Source organism: Lissotriton vulgaris, chromosome 4_1 (genome assembly GCF_964263255.1).
Source record: "Lissotriton vulgaris chromosome 4_1, aLisVul1.2, whole genome shotgun sequence".
Taxonomy (NCBI): domain Eukaryota; kingdom Metazoa; phylum Chordata; class Amphibia; order Caudata; family Salamandridae; genus Lissotriton; species Lissotriton vulgaris.
The window spans coordinates 1,082,418,048-1,082,435,536 of record NC_141691.1 but is presented as its reverse complement, the minus strand read 5'-3'; the positions used below and the strand labels follow the sequence as shown (position 1 = coordinate 1,082,435,536).

Below are 17,489 nucleotides of genomic sequence, written 5' to 3'. Positions count from 1 at the left end.
CAAGGGTAGATTACCTCTCCTAGTGTCCAGTTCCACAGTCGTTTTAGTCCTAACTAGTCAGGATTGTCCGTACTCACCTCTTACTTGAACTGTACTGTCCATAAACGTTGTTACGCATCTCGCGTGTGAGTTGACACTCTGAACACGCGTTCCGTGGGCCTCGTATTACTTACCTAAAGAAAGGATAGTGTAGTCCAAGCGATCCTACAGCCTCTGGACAACTCCATTCCTTCTATCGACTTTCACATTCCACTTACTTAGCATATGGTTTGTTGTGCCCCTAGGGCAACTTTGTAATCGTGCAACTTAAACGTATTTTTCTTAAGAGTCTTGACATGTGCTTAGACCTCTGATCTCATAAAGAGTTCAGAGGTGTTTGTTAGTTAATAAATATCTTGTTTATTTTCATAACTACCTGTGTGGTGTCCTTTCATTTGGTATTCAAGGGGTTATATGTGGTAAAACAGCTAGCTTCACATGCCAAAAGAGTTTAGCCTAAGACTGCTTTGTCCATGCTACCATTAGGATAGCTGGTCTATAAGATTGACTTACAACCAATCACCATAAGGGTAGTTTGGACTGATACAAGGTGATCACTAGAACTAGTGAGCATCATATATCAGGCCTTCTCACACACATTTCCAGGTGGTACTTTTAATTCACAAAAAGAGTATGACTAACTCACATGTGGTGAGGTCCTAACAAACTGAGTGTGTACGCTTTATACCGGATTCTAGTCACTGGTCTTACCAGCTGTAGCCCTCAGTTCATTTTTTTCAAGTTTCTTTATTAAGTGTTAACATAGTAATAACAAAACCAGATGTGGAATACAAAAGCCTAAGCTTCCAGGGACAAAAAATAATGTATGCTCAGGGATCACAGTAATGCTTTTCTAAACAACCTCCAATCAGATAAGTTTACTGCCAAATTAGCATCATTAGGTCTCGCCTAAGGCAGTGCATTTGTTGCAAGACATTGTGTTAGCATACAGTGGGGCTAGAGCCCTCACACTTTTTACCACTGGTGGGCCTCACTGTCACTCTGATTTGATGTCTTGTGCAGCCTTTACTTCCCCCGTCGTGAGTTTCCTCCTCACAAAAAAGATGGAAACATTACTGTGTCCTCACACTATGGAACGGATCCTCAGTTACGGCAGAGGAGCATCACCCACTGCTCACAGAGCAGGAAAAAGGAAAAATAAAATGATGATAACATCGTTATTATCATTTCATTTTTCGAAGCTATACGGCTGGGTTAGGGCGGGGAGGGCATGGGCTCGTGTCACAGGGAGGAGGAGTGGTTGGTGCACAATAAGTTTGCATGACTGGCGGGCCGTCTTGGGCCAGCCAAACAGTCATGCGCACTTAACATTTTCTCCATCAGGTTGTAATACACAGCCTGGGTGGAGAACATGCAGAGACTCCTAGTCCCCATCTGAGCACCGAACCACAGATCTCATACCAATCACAACGCTGCTGACAGCAACATTGTGATTGGCTTAGGGGAGCCTGTGTGCTTCCGGGACTTGTCAGGAAGAGAAGCAACAACAGAGGAAAGACCGGGGCCCTGAGGAGGTAACTGTTTTTTTTTGTTTCTTCTCAAATCCCACCTCCCCAGCCCCGCCAACCTTGTTCCCTGACAGCAGCCACTGCGTATTTATTTTGTGCTACTTTTTATTCAAGCACTCTATGAGAGTGTGTTTTCCCGGAATCTTCCTCGCATGCTCTCAGTGTTAATCTGTTTCACTGAGTGCTTTGCTGCCGCCCATCTACATATTGCTCTATTTTGCTGTGTGCTTTTGTGCTCCTCCCGTCCTGACCTGTGTTGTTCTCTCTTGCTATGTTCTTCTGTGCTTCCCCCACTCCGTGTGCTCGGCATCTGATTCTGTATCTCATGCTGCTTTGTCTCGCCATGTCCTTCTCTTCCCCACCCATGTTCTTTCAATCTTCTGTGTTGCTACCCCTGCTTCCCATGTCCCTCATTTTGCTTCCCCACCCGCATCCCCCGTTTTCCTTCTACCTCTCTCTGCAGTGTATTTTTCTCCTTTTTAGTTACCTTTCCAACTCGGATAAGTAACCAAAAATTTTAAGAAAGCGCCTGTGCTATTTTGCAGTTGCTAATACTTACAAAATGGCGCGGCCGTCCAGCCCAAACATTTCAAGAAATATTTAGCCATTTTGTACAGCATCATTGTAGGAGAGTAGGGTCTGCTTTCCTATGGTCACCCCATTTTTTGCTTTTTGCTTCACTGGTTTTTGACTTAATATGGCTGTGGGCCTGCTAATCAGAACTGCAACCTGCTGTTCTCTCTCTAAATTCACAACCATGCACTTTAGGTACATCACCAATTGGATTGGGTCACCTTATGAGCCCCTGTACGGTGTACTATAGGTACCCAGGGCATAGGTGCATCCAAGGCCTACCAGGGGCTGCAGCATTTCTTTTGCCACCCCTGGCTGGACATCCGAACTGAAACAACTGGCTGAACACTCAGCTGGGGCAAGGTCGTGTAATCACCCCTTGCTTAGATATAGTATATCTATGTCTAAACCTATATCTGGACACATATACACCTATAAGTCACTCCTATGGCAGGCCTTAACAATCCTGGAGGCGGAGTGCTTGGTTTTATGTGAGATGGTGCTCTAGCATGAGCTGAGCCTGTCTGCAGCTTTCGGAACCATGTCCTTATACCTGTTCCAGGGTATTGCCATACCATATACTCTTAAGTGCATTATAATCCTCACGGTTATTGCTAACTTCGGTTTGGCTTTATCAAAACGTGTTGTGTAAGGTGTCATACACTTTGGAATACTACCCCCTCGCCAGTTCTGGCGACGGGGGTAGCATTCCACCCTTCTAGAGGGAGAAGACATGTTACTTTACTTAAACGTGGTTAAAACTAACCAGAGCCTCAGCATCACAAAATCGATGCTGCTGCCACAGACACGAGTCTGGCCTCCTGCTGCTGACCGAAACTCCGGCAGGGGAGGCCTGGACAAAAGGTTTCCTGTCACAGGGAGGTGCCAACACCACCCCAGAAAGGAGATGGTGGATTGAGGCAGGGAGGGCTGAGTGAAACTAGACACTGCCTGGGGCACACAAGGTGTCCCATGCATAGCCCAGTTCGAACCGGTGCTGGGGCACTCCAGCCCCAGCTCTGACGCGGATCTGGACAAAGGGAAAGGGGTGTAACCACACCCTTCCTGGATCCCACCCATAGGAGGGACCTAGCAGGTTATCCAGCCCCTTGATTTGGAATAAAGGTAGGAGCTGTGTCCATAGACTTTAGATAATCCTGACTAAAACTTTGATACATAACTCTGGACCCTTCGACATCCTACATCGATGTAGAAGACTGAAGAATCTCCCTTGTGGTCAAGGAGTGGCCACCCTGTGCAAGCAGGCACCATCAAGCGCTCAACGGTTTGCTTTGTTGCAGCTCCCGCCGGAGCTCGAGCGACAGAGATCAACAAGAACCAGATTCCCAGACATCCAACAGTCCGATCCACAGCCACAGCAAAGCTGAGACCCGTGGAGGCGACGTGAGACGTGTGACCGGCCATCTTGGAAAGCCTGCGAAGTGCTTCCCGTGCAGCTCCCGAGGCACCCTCGAAGCTGTGCATTGGGGACTGAGAAGCCCCAGCCCCGAGCAGCTTTTGCACCAAAGAACACCTCTCCACACTCACCGAGTGCTGCGTGGGGCCCTTTTGCATTTTCCTGTTCGACGTGTCTGTCCGGTCACTTGCCCGTTGGCTAGTCACCTCTGTGACGACGAACCTTTGAATTTACACCGCTGGTCTGGTTGCCCCATACTGGCCCTTGCTCCCCTGAAAAGAAGCAGCCCATCAGATCTTGCTGATCAGATCCAGAAGCCATCTTCGATTCCTGCGTGGGTTGCATTTGCCAAGGCCTGTTGACTCCAATCCGGAAGCCGACACCGCCGACAGCGAGAGCCTTCGTGGGACAGTCCGTGTCCGACTCCTGGTCATCGTCGATGCCCCCGGGTCCACGTGGCAGTGGAGACAAGCTTCACGACAACCACCTGATTGCGCCCAACATCGCCTAGTTCCTTCCAGGTTCCATCCTGGACACTGGCTGGTAACCCAGACTCTGTCCCCTCTGCTTTCAGGTACTCTACATCTTCGATCCACCCTTGGATCCAACCGGACTCTTCTCTCCTGGCCGCCTGCAGCATCTTTAATTCCAGGCTCCATAGAACTCCACGAAGAAACCCGACGCACTTTGACACCTATGCACCCGCTTCCTGTGGGTGAGGTAACGCGAGTACTCCGGTGCTCCTGTAGTGGTTTACACCTCTAGTGTCCTAGTTTTAAGTGGCTAAGTTCTAGTCCAGTCGGAAGACTCAAAAATCTGCAACTTTGTAACTTTTACGCGCCCTTGACTTTGCATTGGTGCACGCGTGGGCATTTAAACACTGCACCCGCATCCTGTAGGCCCCTCCCGTCCTAACTTCAGTTAGTCCAGTGTAGCCCCAGCGATTCTCAAGGCCCCAGGCCTTACCATTGTTCGTGACGTGGTTCTTATACCACTATTTTAGTATATGGTTTTAGGGGGCACCAGGGCCTATCCTTAATTGTGCAACTTTTGTATGTTATATGAAGTTCTTTGTTTAACGCTTGTGCTTCTGTCCTCATAAAGAGTACAGGGGGTTATTCTAGTAATAAAAACATATATTTTATAATATATAACTTGTGTGGTGTCCTTTCATTTGGTATTAAAAGGATTGCATATGGTAAAACAGCTGGCTTCACATGCCCTCTTGAGTTAAGCCTAAGACTGCTTAGGTCCATGCTACCCCTAGGATAGCTTGTCTATAAGGTTGACTTACAACCACTCACCATAAGGGTTGTTTGGACTGGTACAAGGTGCTCACTATAATAGTGAACATCATACACCAGGCCAACTTCTCACAATCATGACTAAAACTCGTTGGCAAAGCCAATAGTTCCTAAAGGTGATACTAAACGATTTTGCCAGTGATTTTTTTGTTATGTCCTTTTATCAGCTTATTTAACAAAACCACAGACGGGAAGCTATTGCCACTCATCATCCCAGAGCCAGTGGCTTCCGATTACACCTCCAGCCATAACTCTAAGATCTTAAAAGTTTAATTGCTGCACTCAAGAGAGTATTCAGATATCCATTTCACATTTAAAGCCTTTACACCAAACAGAAAAAAATAAATAGCGAATAATTAAACTGTAAGTTTTGAATATCCAACCTGTGTGATGGCAATATTACTGCCTTGTGCTGTGTGCTATCTTCAAATTCAAAGTAGAAATAAAAACACACATAGTATCTAACTCACATACTCACAGGAATGAGGCTAAGAAAGATAACGAAAAAGAGGCAGGAACAATGCAAATAAAAGGTGAACAGGAAGAACTCTGTTATAAAAATGATGGCATTTTCTCTTCTGAGTATTCTCCTTCTTGAGTTACATGTCATAATCAATCAATCAATCGTGAATGCTTATGAATAATAAAATGCACATTCATTTATATTATTATGCTCTGCAACATAATAATCAAGTATTGCTTCAATATAATTGCAGTATTTAATTTAAGTGCTAACTGTACTGGTTTACATTACTTGTTATTAATCTATGAAGAGTTTCTAGAAGGTTGATAACTACCCTTATCATTTATTGTTGTTGTTCAAAAAAACAGTCTTGCGGAACAAAATAAGAGAAAGGGACTCATGTAACTCTCTACTGAACAAATTACTAACATTCAATAGCACTCTATCTGATAGCTACTCAATCCAACTACAGGTACCTCTGCCTCTGAATATTCCCCAAGCATTCAAATGGATTTGGAAACTTTTCAGTGGTACCTCCACGTGCCTGTAGGTAATGCTGTAAGGCTCCAAGTCGGCGTTCGTTCACTTTCTGACGCACTGAACCCCATGCAAGTGCATCTTGCGTGCTTTGATGTCTGTTGATATGTAGGTTGTCCACGCTCCCAGCCACAGAGCCACAGAGCCAATTGCCTTTAACCAGTGATCAGATCACTATACTTGAGATCTTTTAGGTGGGAAAGAGCACAGTCACAAAATGGAGAGAATGGGGGGGTTCGATGAGGAATCTGAAGTTAGAGTATCTCCTACAAAGAGCATTACTAAAGGTAAGTAGCTTATCCTTTTAAAACATATTTCTAATCGCAGATTCCTCACATTTAGAATAGATAACATAGCACTACCTTCAAGTTGATAGGCCTTTGAAAGGGGTCTAATCAAGAAGTCCTGCAGGACTGAGCCGGCAAAATCCCCATTTCAACATACCTGGCTGTCAAGGTTCTTCGTAAATGTGCAGAATAACACCTATACAGCAGCCTGGCAACTGACCAGGACAGATATTCTGTGTGCCAATGCAGTGATAACCTTGTCTCTGGTAAATGCGCCTGCAAACCTTCTGTTGTTCCTTCGTGGCCGATTCATAGTATATTTTAATACAGAGCATGATCAATCGTAAAATGGTCCTCTTCTACACTACCCTGCCCTTTTTCGCTCCAGTGAATCCCACAAACAGCCAATCTTCCACACAACGTTCCCTGGTACAAGCGATGTAAAAGCTAAGAACCTTTTTAGGATGCTATTGGTGGAGTTTCTCCTCCCCCTTGGAGGGGAGAGGCAGAGTGAAGAATGCCAGCAGTGATGTTTTGCAAGATGTCATAAGGAGTCACCACTTCTGGAAGAAAGGAAGCCCAGGTGTCAGGACCAGCTTGTCTGGAAAGAAAGCAGTCTAATGTGGGTGGACAGAAAGGGCTCACAGCTCACTCACCAGGCATAAGGAACATTGTCTTGAAGATAAGAAGTTGTAATGGACAACTTTGGTTCAAAAGGGGTACACATTAAGAAGATGAGGACTAAGTGAAGATCGACTGGGGCATGATGAAGAGAAAGGGCGGAAATAAAAGTTTCAAACTCTTCAAGAAACGCATCACAAAGAATTATTTAAACAAAGAGGGCTGATCCGGCAGCCTCAAAAAGCAGAAAGAGCTGATAGGTACCCCTTAACTGTGCCCAAAGCAAGCCCTTGCTGGGTTAGGTATAACCAAAAAAAAACTCAACTCTTCTGATAGCTTGGCTTGAAATGTATCAATGTGTTGAGAACTGCACCAAACCACAAACTTGTTTCCACAGCAGACAAATACAAATTTTGTCAAGTGATGCCTGACTGCCAAGATGACATCTACAGCCTCGGAAGTGAGTTCAAAGGCAGTCAACTGTCACTGCTCCATCTCCAAGCATGGGTGTGAAGATTGCGCAGATCCCTACCCAGCTGCTGCGGAAACAAACCCTCCTAAGGTGACAGCCTGATCAGAGGACAGATGGTCAAGCTCAGGTGTTCTGGAAACCACACTCTCCATGCCCGATCCACTACCATGAGGATGACACATCAGGATCATAGCTTGAATGTGCTGGACACTCTGTGGGGGAAGGGGGCAGGAGGGGTTGCCACAAAACTCCCTGGTGTTCCAAATGGCTCTGATAAAGGGTTTTGACTTTCGCATTCAACAGTGTTCCCTAATGATGTTAAGATATATATCGTAATCTGGTGGTGGGGGGTCCCTTTTGAACTGCTAGATTCAGGTGTTTTATCTGACAGCGCACTGAAGCCTGCTAACTAGGCTCCAGTGGCACTGTTTTTCCCCCTAAATTGACATGTTGATTGTAACCGAATTGGCAAGGACTTTAGCACCCTCGTAAGTCCATGGTGTTCCTGGTACTCCTGGTTCCAGACTAATTTGCATGTAGCCAGGTTCTGAGCTGGGATGGTGCAGTGAGCTAAAAAACGGTGATGGATCAAGCCCTGATCTCTTGACTGGGTAGGAGTATTCTGCATCATTCAGAAACTCTGTCCATCGCCACCCCCTTTTCCAAAATCGATTTTGTCCACACTAAGTGTGGGAGGGTATACTCAGACGTGAGTCCCTTGCTCATTGCACCATCAGGATTCAAGCAAGCCGGGCCGACGACGGCTGAAATGCCAGAAACCGGTCCCCGGAAGCTTGTTTCCTTCCCAGTATAAGAATTGGCTTGGTAGTTTGGTTTGCCCTGTTCCCATCATGCACTGGGACAGGAACAGACTAATTTGCATGTAGCCAGGTTCTGAGCTGGGATGATGCAGTGAGCTAAAAAACGGTGATGGATCAAGCCCTGATCTCTTGACTGGGTAGGAGTATTCTGCATCATTCAGAAACTCTGTCCATCACCACCCCCTTTTCCAAAATCAACTCCTGGTTCCCTAGGCATGGGTACTAAAGAGGGCCCTTGAAGGCTGTAGCATTGTAGGAAAGTAATATATGCTTTTATGGCTACCCACACTTTTGCTTGATGTAGTGCTGTTTCTGACTAGTCTGACTGGGATCCTGCTAATCGGGATACCAGTCTCTGTGCTTTCTCCTTTAAGTTGGTTTGGTAAGTACTTAGGTAAATCCCAGATTGGGCACTGGTGTACATGTACCAGTCCCTAGTATATGGTACCAAGGTACCCAAGGTTTAGCTACACCAGGGTACCCCATAGGCTGACGCATGTATTATGCCACCCATGGGAGACCACTCAGTTGGTAACTACAGGACTTCCATTGCAGCCTGTGTAAACTGATGCTAGCACCATTTACAAAAGATATAGGTTTCCCTATATCTAAAGTCACTGCACTTAAAACCTATAAGTCACCCCTAAGGCAAGCAATTCAATGATGAAGGCAGGCTGCTTGGTTTTAAGTGTGAGGGTGCCCCAGCATGAAGAGGACAACCCTACAACCTATAGAGTCAGTTCTCCCAGGTTGTGAGACAGCCATATGACATATAGAGGGGCACTGCTTCAGTACGCGGTGACCATCTCGAAACTAGGTGGAACGAATCCTATCATGCTTGGTATCAAACATGTTGGAATCATACAACCACACCTGAAACGTTGTCGGAGGTATGATTCCATGCACCGTAAAGCTCCTTTGGGAGGTCTTCGGTGCTTCCGGTACCAGTCTTCCAGACCCGAACAGAAAGCCAGGGCTGCTGCCAACCACACACACATTTCTGCCCTCTTGCTGCTGAGCCAAGCTCAGGCACGGGAAGGCAGAACAATAGGTGACCACCTCCCAGACAAGATTTAGTGTATTGAGGCAGGGTGGGAGCGCTTACCAGTGCCACAAAGTGTGTGTGCAGGGCACACTTGGTGTCCTCCATGCATATTCCAGTTCTAACCAGTTCAGGGAGCCCCTGACTCCCGCTCTGGCGTGAAACTGGACAAAGGACAGGGGAGTATCCTCCCCCTTGTCCAACCCCTCCTTTGGTAGTGACCCCTAAATTGTCTCAACCCTTTTTTTTAGGGTAATTAAGGTCTTACCTGTGAGTGGGTCCAGAGATTGTTCGTGGAACACGATTAATTTCAGACACCACATCTTCGACCGTCTGAGAACTCTGGACTTCGCTGGACTTCGCTCTGGGCTTCAATGCTGCAACCGGGAAAAGGCTCCTGCTGCTCCTGATTTTGTCGCCCTGCTCGTCAGCTACAAAGTCCATGCCTTTGTATCATACAGGAACTTTCCAAGGCCTGTGGGCATCCAAGACAACTGAAGGAATCTCCCTTGAAGTGAAGGAGTAACTTCCGTGCATCTGCAGACACTGCAACTAAGCTGACCGGTATGCTGATCCTGGGCTCCTACAGACACGGAAAGGCTCAGCAACAAAGGTGGTGGTTTTTCACATCCATCGAAGCCTGCCCTGTTCTCTGACCAAGTTTGAGGCCAGTACTCCTCGTCGGAGCCGCAGGAACTGAACTCTTGTGCACCGCATCGACTTGCAGTTACAAAGGCTTGTTGGCTTCCTTCCACCAAGATCTCCAATCAGCCCTAACCTCCAGTATCTCCTGTGGCCAAGATCTTCATCCTCACCGCATCACTTGCACCATGGGCTTGCATCTCTGGTGAGCTGCTCAAGGTCCTCTTGCGACTCCAGAGCCTCCGGCCTGTGGGCCCTCTTGAGAGTCATCTTTGAATTCTTTGGGCTCCTCTGATTGCTCAGGGCCTGTCCTGTCTTCACTGCTTGTGGTGAGTCTCCAGGACCTTGCTGGTCCTGATAGTGAACCTTCTTCAACTTCCACGTTGGTTGCTGTTGCCAAGGCTTGTTGGTGCTCCCGCCAGACACCGACCCCTCAACTCCCGACATCCGATGTGGGACAGCTCGTATACAGGTCCTGGTCTATCACAGCATAACCTGGTCCACAAAGCTGCAGTTTCAAGGTCACCGTCAGCTCTCACTCGACATTGTGGGCATTCGTCTTCCGTGCTTCTTGGTCACTCCTGAGTGACATAGACGCTGTCCCCTCTCCTTGCAGGTTCTTCACATCTTGAATCCACCTTTGGGATCTGTCAGGGTTTGTCAGCAGCGCCAAGGATAATACACCACTAACCTTAGGTACGGCCAGCAGGACCGATGCCGTGAAGAATAGTTCCCAGTGTCCCTTAAACACTACTCTCCCCACAATACTCTTAACGCACTATGGGTAGAGAAGTATTCCAAGGGAAAAAGGGAATGGGATAAAATAATAAAAGGTGTCCTGTTCCGTCACAGGAGTTGGCACCCGTCTTTTGCACACCCTCTAGGATCCCTGTATGTACAAGAAAGTAAAGAGCAGAATGAGTAATCCCACAATCACACACTGTATAGGAAAGAAGTGTAATAGCGATGCCCTTTGAAACTTACAGGAAACACAACCTGGATGTACCTCCTAGAAGACTCAGCTGGGATGTACTTGATTAACACGCACACCGTACAATTAGGAATTAAATCCGTATTCGGAAAGACATTCCCCAATCAGTAAGATACAGATGCACAAGGGAGGGCGCCTAGAGAGGAGAGCGCCTTTATGCGCAGTCTCCGACTCTCTAGAGACACCTGAATACCTGTTTGGTCTGATGGTTCCAATGGGGGGTGATGTCGGATAACGGGAGGCATCAAAATGAGAGGAGAGCACCTTTACACGCAGTCTCCGACTCTCACGAAGGACACTCCTCACCAGAACAGTCTCACCTCACACGGGACTCGGATTTTATGAAGGTCGGTACAGTATCCGGGAATGCGGAGCGCTTCTTGTCTTGTGCCCGAAAAAGAAGCAAAAGCAAAATAAACAGCGTTCTCTCGTTCGGCTCCTGAACGGAGACGCGAGCACCCACTTGGTGCTTTGGAGCTTCAAAGGTAATCCGGCCGCGCTGCAATATCGCGCGGTCACAGTGCTCCGTTTAGGTCTTTTGGTTGTGGCGTCTTCCACCGCGAGGAGACCGCGGAACGCCCGAAATATCAAACAGGTCCGTAGGAAGGCTCCGCAGGCAGTTTGTCAAGCACCGTTACTCTAGGAGGCGGGGCTTAAGTAAGAGTTTGCTTCTTCCTGTTTTCCGGTGATATGCCCCTAAGCATTGTGGGACATGTAGTTCCTGACTCATACGTGGCATTCAAAACCGTGAAAGGTGAGGGATGTCTGCTCTGTATGTACCCATAATCGCAACAGGATCCACCAGACACTTTCCCCTTCCCCAGCACTGGCATCTTCTGTAAGTCCATCATTGGGTTCGACAACGGTTTCTGATGCCACTTACACCTATGCACCTGGCTTTCCTGGTGCAGGTATCCTGGTTCGTAAGCTATCCATGGGTGGGGGGGGCTCTCCAACCTTCTGTCTTCCAAGAGGTTTCTTCATGGTCCACTGGAAAGGGTCCTTCTTCTTTAAACTTGCAACCACGACTTACCCATTGACTTGCATTGATCCCGCGGTCATGTTCCCACTCTACACCCGGCCTCCATGGGGCTCCTGGTTACTTACCTAGGGTGGTTCCTTGTGTCCTTGTGTCCCTGGCACTTTTATGTCTTCTAGGTATAGTCTTGACTTGAGCCGTGGTTTGCATACCCCCTATTTTAGTATATAGCTAGTCTCCCCCTGGTGACCACTGTACAATATGTGCTACTTAACTCTTTCTAGTGAAAAGTATTGTGCGCATTGTGTACTTCTCCGGCCAGCAGATATCTGTATGTGTTAGTGAGTGTCTTATAACAAATGAACAAGTTACTTACCTTCAGTAACAATATATCTGTAAGAGAGATATATTAGGTATGGATTCCTCACCTTAGAATTACCCCAGGCGTCAGATTGGATCTGGAGAAATTTTTCGTCAGCAGTACCCCTGTGCGTCAAAAGGTGGCATCAGTCGGCTCCGCATTCGTCGTTGGCGTTGTGGTCGCAGGGATGACATAGCGGTAGATACTTAGACACCGCCCCTGTGCGCTGACGTCCGTTTTTTACATGACATTACATGCCAGAAGTGCAGAGCCATGCAAGACACTGATCACTGGTGCACAAAACTAGGGCCCTGAAAGGGATTCCCTGACCCTAGAAGTCAGTTCACAGAATGGAGAGGATGGGTGGGGCGGTAAGGAATCTATAATTAATCTATGTGTCTTACAGATATATCATTCCCAAAGGTAAGTAACTTGTTCACCTGAAAGAGACAATTAAAATAGATACCCCAGCAAAACTGACCTCGGAGGCGGGTCTGTGAACCAAGTTCACACCAGAAAGTCCTGGAGTACAGAACGGCCAAAGAAACAGTCTCTCTGGACTTTGCTGTCTAGGCAGTAGTGTTTTGTGAACGTGTGCAGAGATGCCCACCTAGCTGCCTGGCAGATGTCAATGAGGGGGACTCTGGAGCTCACTCAATCTGCAAGCATAGGTGATGGCAAACAGAAAGGCAGTCTTTCAATTGAAAAGTCTGAGAGGACAGTTATGTATCGGCTCAAAGGGAGCGCACATTAGATAAGTAAGAACCAAGTTCAAGTGAGGCATTACGAAGGGAACAGGAGGAAAAAGATGAGTAATGCCATTAAGATAGCGATTTACAATAGGGGACTTGAAAAGAGAAGGCCGAACAGGAAGCCTAAGAAAGACTGAAATGGCTTAGAGCTAGCCCTTTAGAGTGCCCAGAGCAGAGCCCTGCTGGGCCAAAGAAAGGAAGAACACGAGAACCTCAGAAACAGGGGCAGAAAGGGGATCCACAGCCTTTGCTGCGCACCATGTAACAAAGTTGCTCCTTCTGCAGGCGTACACTGTCTTAGTAGAGGGACGCCTGGGTGTCAATATAACATCACAGACTTCGCGAAGAAGGTCGAAGGCTGTCAATTGTCTCTGCTCAATCTCCACGCAAAGAGGTGGAGGCTGGACAAGTTCGGGTGGAGGACCGTCCCCTGCTGCTTCGACAGAAGATCCTCCTAAAGAGGCAGTCTGATCGGAGGATCGATGGCCATGTATAAGAGCTCAGGACACCAGACTCTTCGTGCCCAATCCGGAGCCACAAGTATGACTTGGACCCAGTCACGCTTGATCTTCTTCAGCACTCTGGGTAGAAGTGGTATAGGCAAAAAGGCATATGGAAGACCGCAGTTCCACTCACGACGAAAAGCGTCGCCTAGCGACTGCCGCTTTGGAAACTCCATCATGCAGAATTGTTGACATTGAGCATGCTCTTCAGTGGGAAATAGATCTAACCGAGGCTCTCGCCACTGCTGAAAGAGACCTTGCACCACGCCCGACTGAATACGCCATTCGTGATCCATCAATGGCCCTTAGGCTGCGTTTGTCCGCCCTGGCGTTCAGTGAACCTGCCATGGTGTTGAACCACCAGAGATATGCAATGATGTTCCAGCCATGTCCAAAGACGGAGAGCCTCTTGACATAGGGTCAAACGACCACACCCCACCCTGTTAGTTGTAGTACCACAAAGGCCGGTGATGCTGTCCGCAAACAACTGCACTACTCTTCGCCGGACAGAGGGAAGGAATGCTTTTACCGCAAGAAGGATCGTCTGGAGCTCCAGAAGGTTGATGTGGAACCCAGACTCTGCCAGAGGCCAGAGGCCTCTGATCTCCGCCTCTCCCAGTGGCCGCCCTACCCCAGAAGTGATGCATCTGTCACCACTGTGAACTCCGGTTGGGGAAGGGAGAAGGATCTGCTGTTGACCCAATCCTGGTTCATCAGCCACCACTGCAAATATCGTGCAGTACCCTCTGAGATCTGAACACAATCGGACAGATTCCCCTGATGCTGTGCCCACTGGAACTTCAGGTCTCACTGCAGAGCCCGCATATGCCACCTGGCATGATCGACCAGTAGGATGCAATAGGCCATGAGGCCCAGCAGCCTCAGGGTCATTCGGATCAAAATCCGGGATAGAGGCTGAAAGATCAGAATCATAGCCCGAATATCCCAGGCTCGCTGCTCAGAAGTATAACCCCGAGAATGTGTTGTGTCCAGAACCGCTCCGATGAAAAGGATCTTCAGAGAGGGAATCAGGTGTGACTTTGGCACGTTTATAGTAAACCCCAGCGACTGCAAGAGGTCCGCTATAGTCTGGAGGTGGGAGACGGCTGCCTGGGGCGATCCCACCTTCAAAAGCCAATCGTCAAGCTAGGGAAAGACTGAAACCCATGATCTGCGCAGATGAGCTGTGACCACCGCCATCACTTTCGTGAAAACCCAAGGGGCGCTGGTAAGGCCAGAGGGGAGCACGGTAAATTGAAAGTGCTTGTGACCTACCATGAATGGTAGGTAATGACTGCGGGCCGGCAGGATGGTAATGTGAAAAGAAGCATCCTGCAAGTCCAACGCTACCATCCAGTCTCCAGGGTCAAGGGCAGACAGGATCTGAGCCGATTTCAACATTTTGAACTTCTCCTTCCGGAGGAAGCGGTTGACGTTCCTGAGATCCAAGATAGGACGCAGGCCCTTGTCCTTGTTGGGCACCAGAAAGTAGTGGGAATATTTATTTATTTTATTTATTTCTTTTAAAGTTTTTATATAGCGCTGGCTAGACCCGGAGGTATCAGAGCGCTTTACATGAGTAATAGACAATTGCAGGTTACATCTTTACAAAGGTTACACAGTTATTAGAGCATGGCAACATAGTGACAAGTAGGGTTGAGACAAACAAAAAGGAACATATAGGTAAGGGAAAAAGCAGGCAAGGGGAAATATTCCGGGGAGTGGGGGGTAGGAGCAGGGGAAGTAGACAGAGAATGGAGGAGGGAAAGAAGAGGGGGGGGGTTAGAGACACGGCATGGCAAGAGGAGGGGGAGGGTGACAACAACCACCTATTCTGGGGCAGGAACTCACTTGATAGCTCCCTAGGCCAAAAGAGCGGTAACTTCCTGGTGGAGAAGGGCCAAGTTATCCTCCAACATGCGATGGAATTAAGGTGGCGTGGATGGAGGGGTAGTTTCAAAGGGGAGGGCGTAGCCCCTTCGGACTATCTGCAAAACCCACCTGTCTGACGTGATTTTGAGCCAGTGGGGGGCAGCCCTTAAAGGTCGGACTAGGAGGGCTTGGAGGCTGCTGCAGAGGGGCACTGGTGGAGTAGCCAGCCCGCTGGCCCCCAGACCCACGACGGTGGGTCCCACATCCCCGGCTGCGCAGAGGCTGGACAGCTTGTTCAGGCCTGTGGCTCTGGGCAGAACGTGGTGGGGCACCCCTTCTGCACCCACGAAAAGGGAGAGTGTTGAAAGCGAGGCCAAAGGACCTGGCAGTAGCTCTGGAGTCCCTAAAGCGCTCAAGCGCGTTGTCTGCTTTGTCGCCAAACTAGCGATGGCCATCAAAGGGCATGTCCAAAAGAGTAGCTTGGACATCACCTGAAAAACCAGTGGACCTCAGCCAGGCATTGCGTCTCAGGGCTACTGACATTCAAATCATCCTGCCCATCGAGTCAACAGTGTCCAGCCACATCGTAGGGCGAACTTGGCTGTATCTCTCCCTTTGGCAACTCCACGGAAGAGCACGGCCCGGGTCACCTCCAGGCACTGTGCCAGCACCTGCACGACCGTTTCCCACACAGAATGGGAGTAATGGCCCAAGAGACATGCGATTCACCAACCACAGTCCTAAACTGGAGGAAGAAAACATTTTCTTCCCAAGATGGTCCAGCTTCTTGGATTCTTTATCAGGTGGAGTGGTAGGGAATGTGCCCTTGGAAGTTGAGGTTTGGACCACCAAGCTCTCGGGGGTGGGATGTTGGGAGAAGAAAATGGGGTCGCCCCGGCCGGGCGGTGGCTTTGGGCAATCATTCTATCCACAGGAGCCCCTGTATTGGGCTTGGACCAAGTCCCCAAAAGGATGTCTCTGAGGGCCTCATTGACCGTCAGCAGGGGCTCTGAAGAGGCTGCTGCCGGTTGAAGCACCTTGGTCAGGAGGTTAGTCCAGACCATCACGGTAGGATGCTCAAGGTTTCAGGCCTCAGCCACCCTACGCAACACCACTGCCTATGATGCACCCTCCTCTGTAGAAGGGAGGTAGCCAGGGTACCCTGCACAGCATCACTTTAAGGAGAACAGTCTACAGTAGAAATGTTAAAGACATGCAGAGCTGTTTCATTTCTGTACATCAGGTTATTTCAGTGCATTGATAAGTATTGCCCCTGTTTTAAGTGCTAGTCTTTAAAGTATGCATTTGAACATATTGACTCTCGCCCCACCATGACAACAATGCAAGTATTGAACTAAGATATGAATGATCTGGGTGGCCTGGGTTCCAATTATACATAAAGATGTTGTAAGTTGCTAATTTACTGAGGCCTATATTTTCTTGTAGGTGATACTGAAAAATGTGACTTTATATACATATTTATGTGTGTGTGTGTGTGTGTATATATACATATATAAAAGGGGGAATTAAATGCCCAGGATCACACAATTTGGTCAGGTTAGGTAACTGGCTCCCATGGCCCTACTTTTTTCATGGTCAATCACATGTAGTACATGATGGAATGGAATGATCAGACTGTTTTTCCAATGCTGGCACATTGTCCACACATGGAATGGACTTCATCAACATCCCCCCCTACTCAAATGTACAAGTATGTATTGGTTATTGTGAGCATGATCAGCAAATGGACTGAGGCATGCCCATCCAAGAACTGTGATGCACAAACCGTTGACAAATGCCTTCTGAAGGAGTTCATTCCACGCTTTTAAGTGCCTATGCTTTTGGTTTTTGACAATGGACCGCCGTTCATCTCACACATGATTGAGGGATTGGACAAGGGGCTAGGAGTTACACAGAAACTACATTGTGTCTATCATCATTGAGTAGAGCGCGATGTTGAGAGAAAGAACTGAGTGTAGAAAAATTATATAGGAAAGATTTGGGCATCCACTGAACTGACCTAAATTGATGCACTACCACTTACTCTTTTGTTCATGAGAAGCACTGCAAAGACTAACATCGTTAGATGCTGTAGGGCCTTCCTGAAGGGACACCAGCAGCATATGGCCTCCAGAAAAGGTGACTGGGTCTGGATAAAAGCTCACACCAGACAACACTGCCTCCGGCCAGGTGACATCCTGGATCCACAGCTCCCACACCAAGAAAGGAGCAGGGTCGGACAAAGGAGGGCAAGCTCGACCTGCACCAATAGTGTCATCTGAGG

At 48.1% G+C, this 17,489-nt stretch overlaps 1 protein-coding gene across 1 annotated transcript in view; it reads right to left on the bottom strand.

Moving 5' to 3' along the window:
* TRIO (trio Rho guanine nucleotide exchange factor) overlaps window positions 1–17,489 on the bottom strand; it is a 5,246,815-nt gene that overhangs the window by 344,787 nt on the left and 4,884,539 nt on the right. The gene's annotated exons all lie outside the window — the stretch shown is intronic.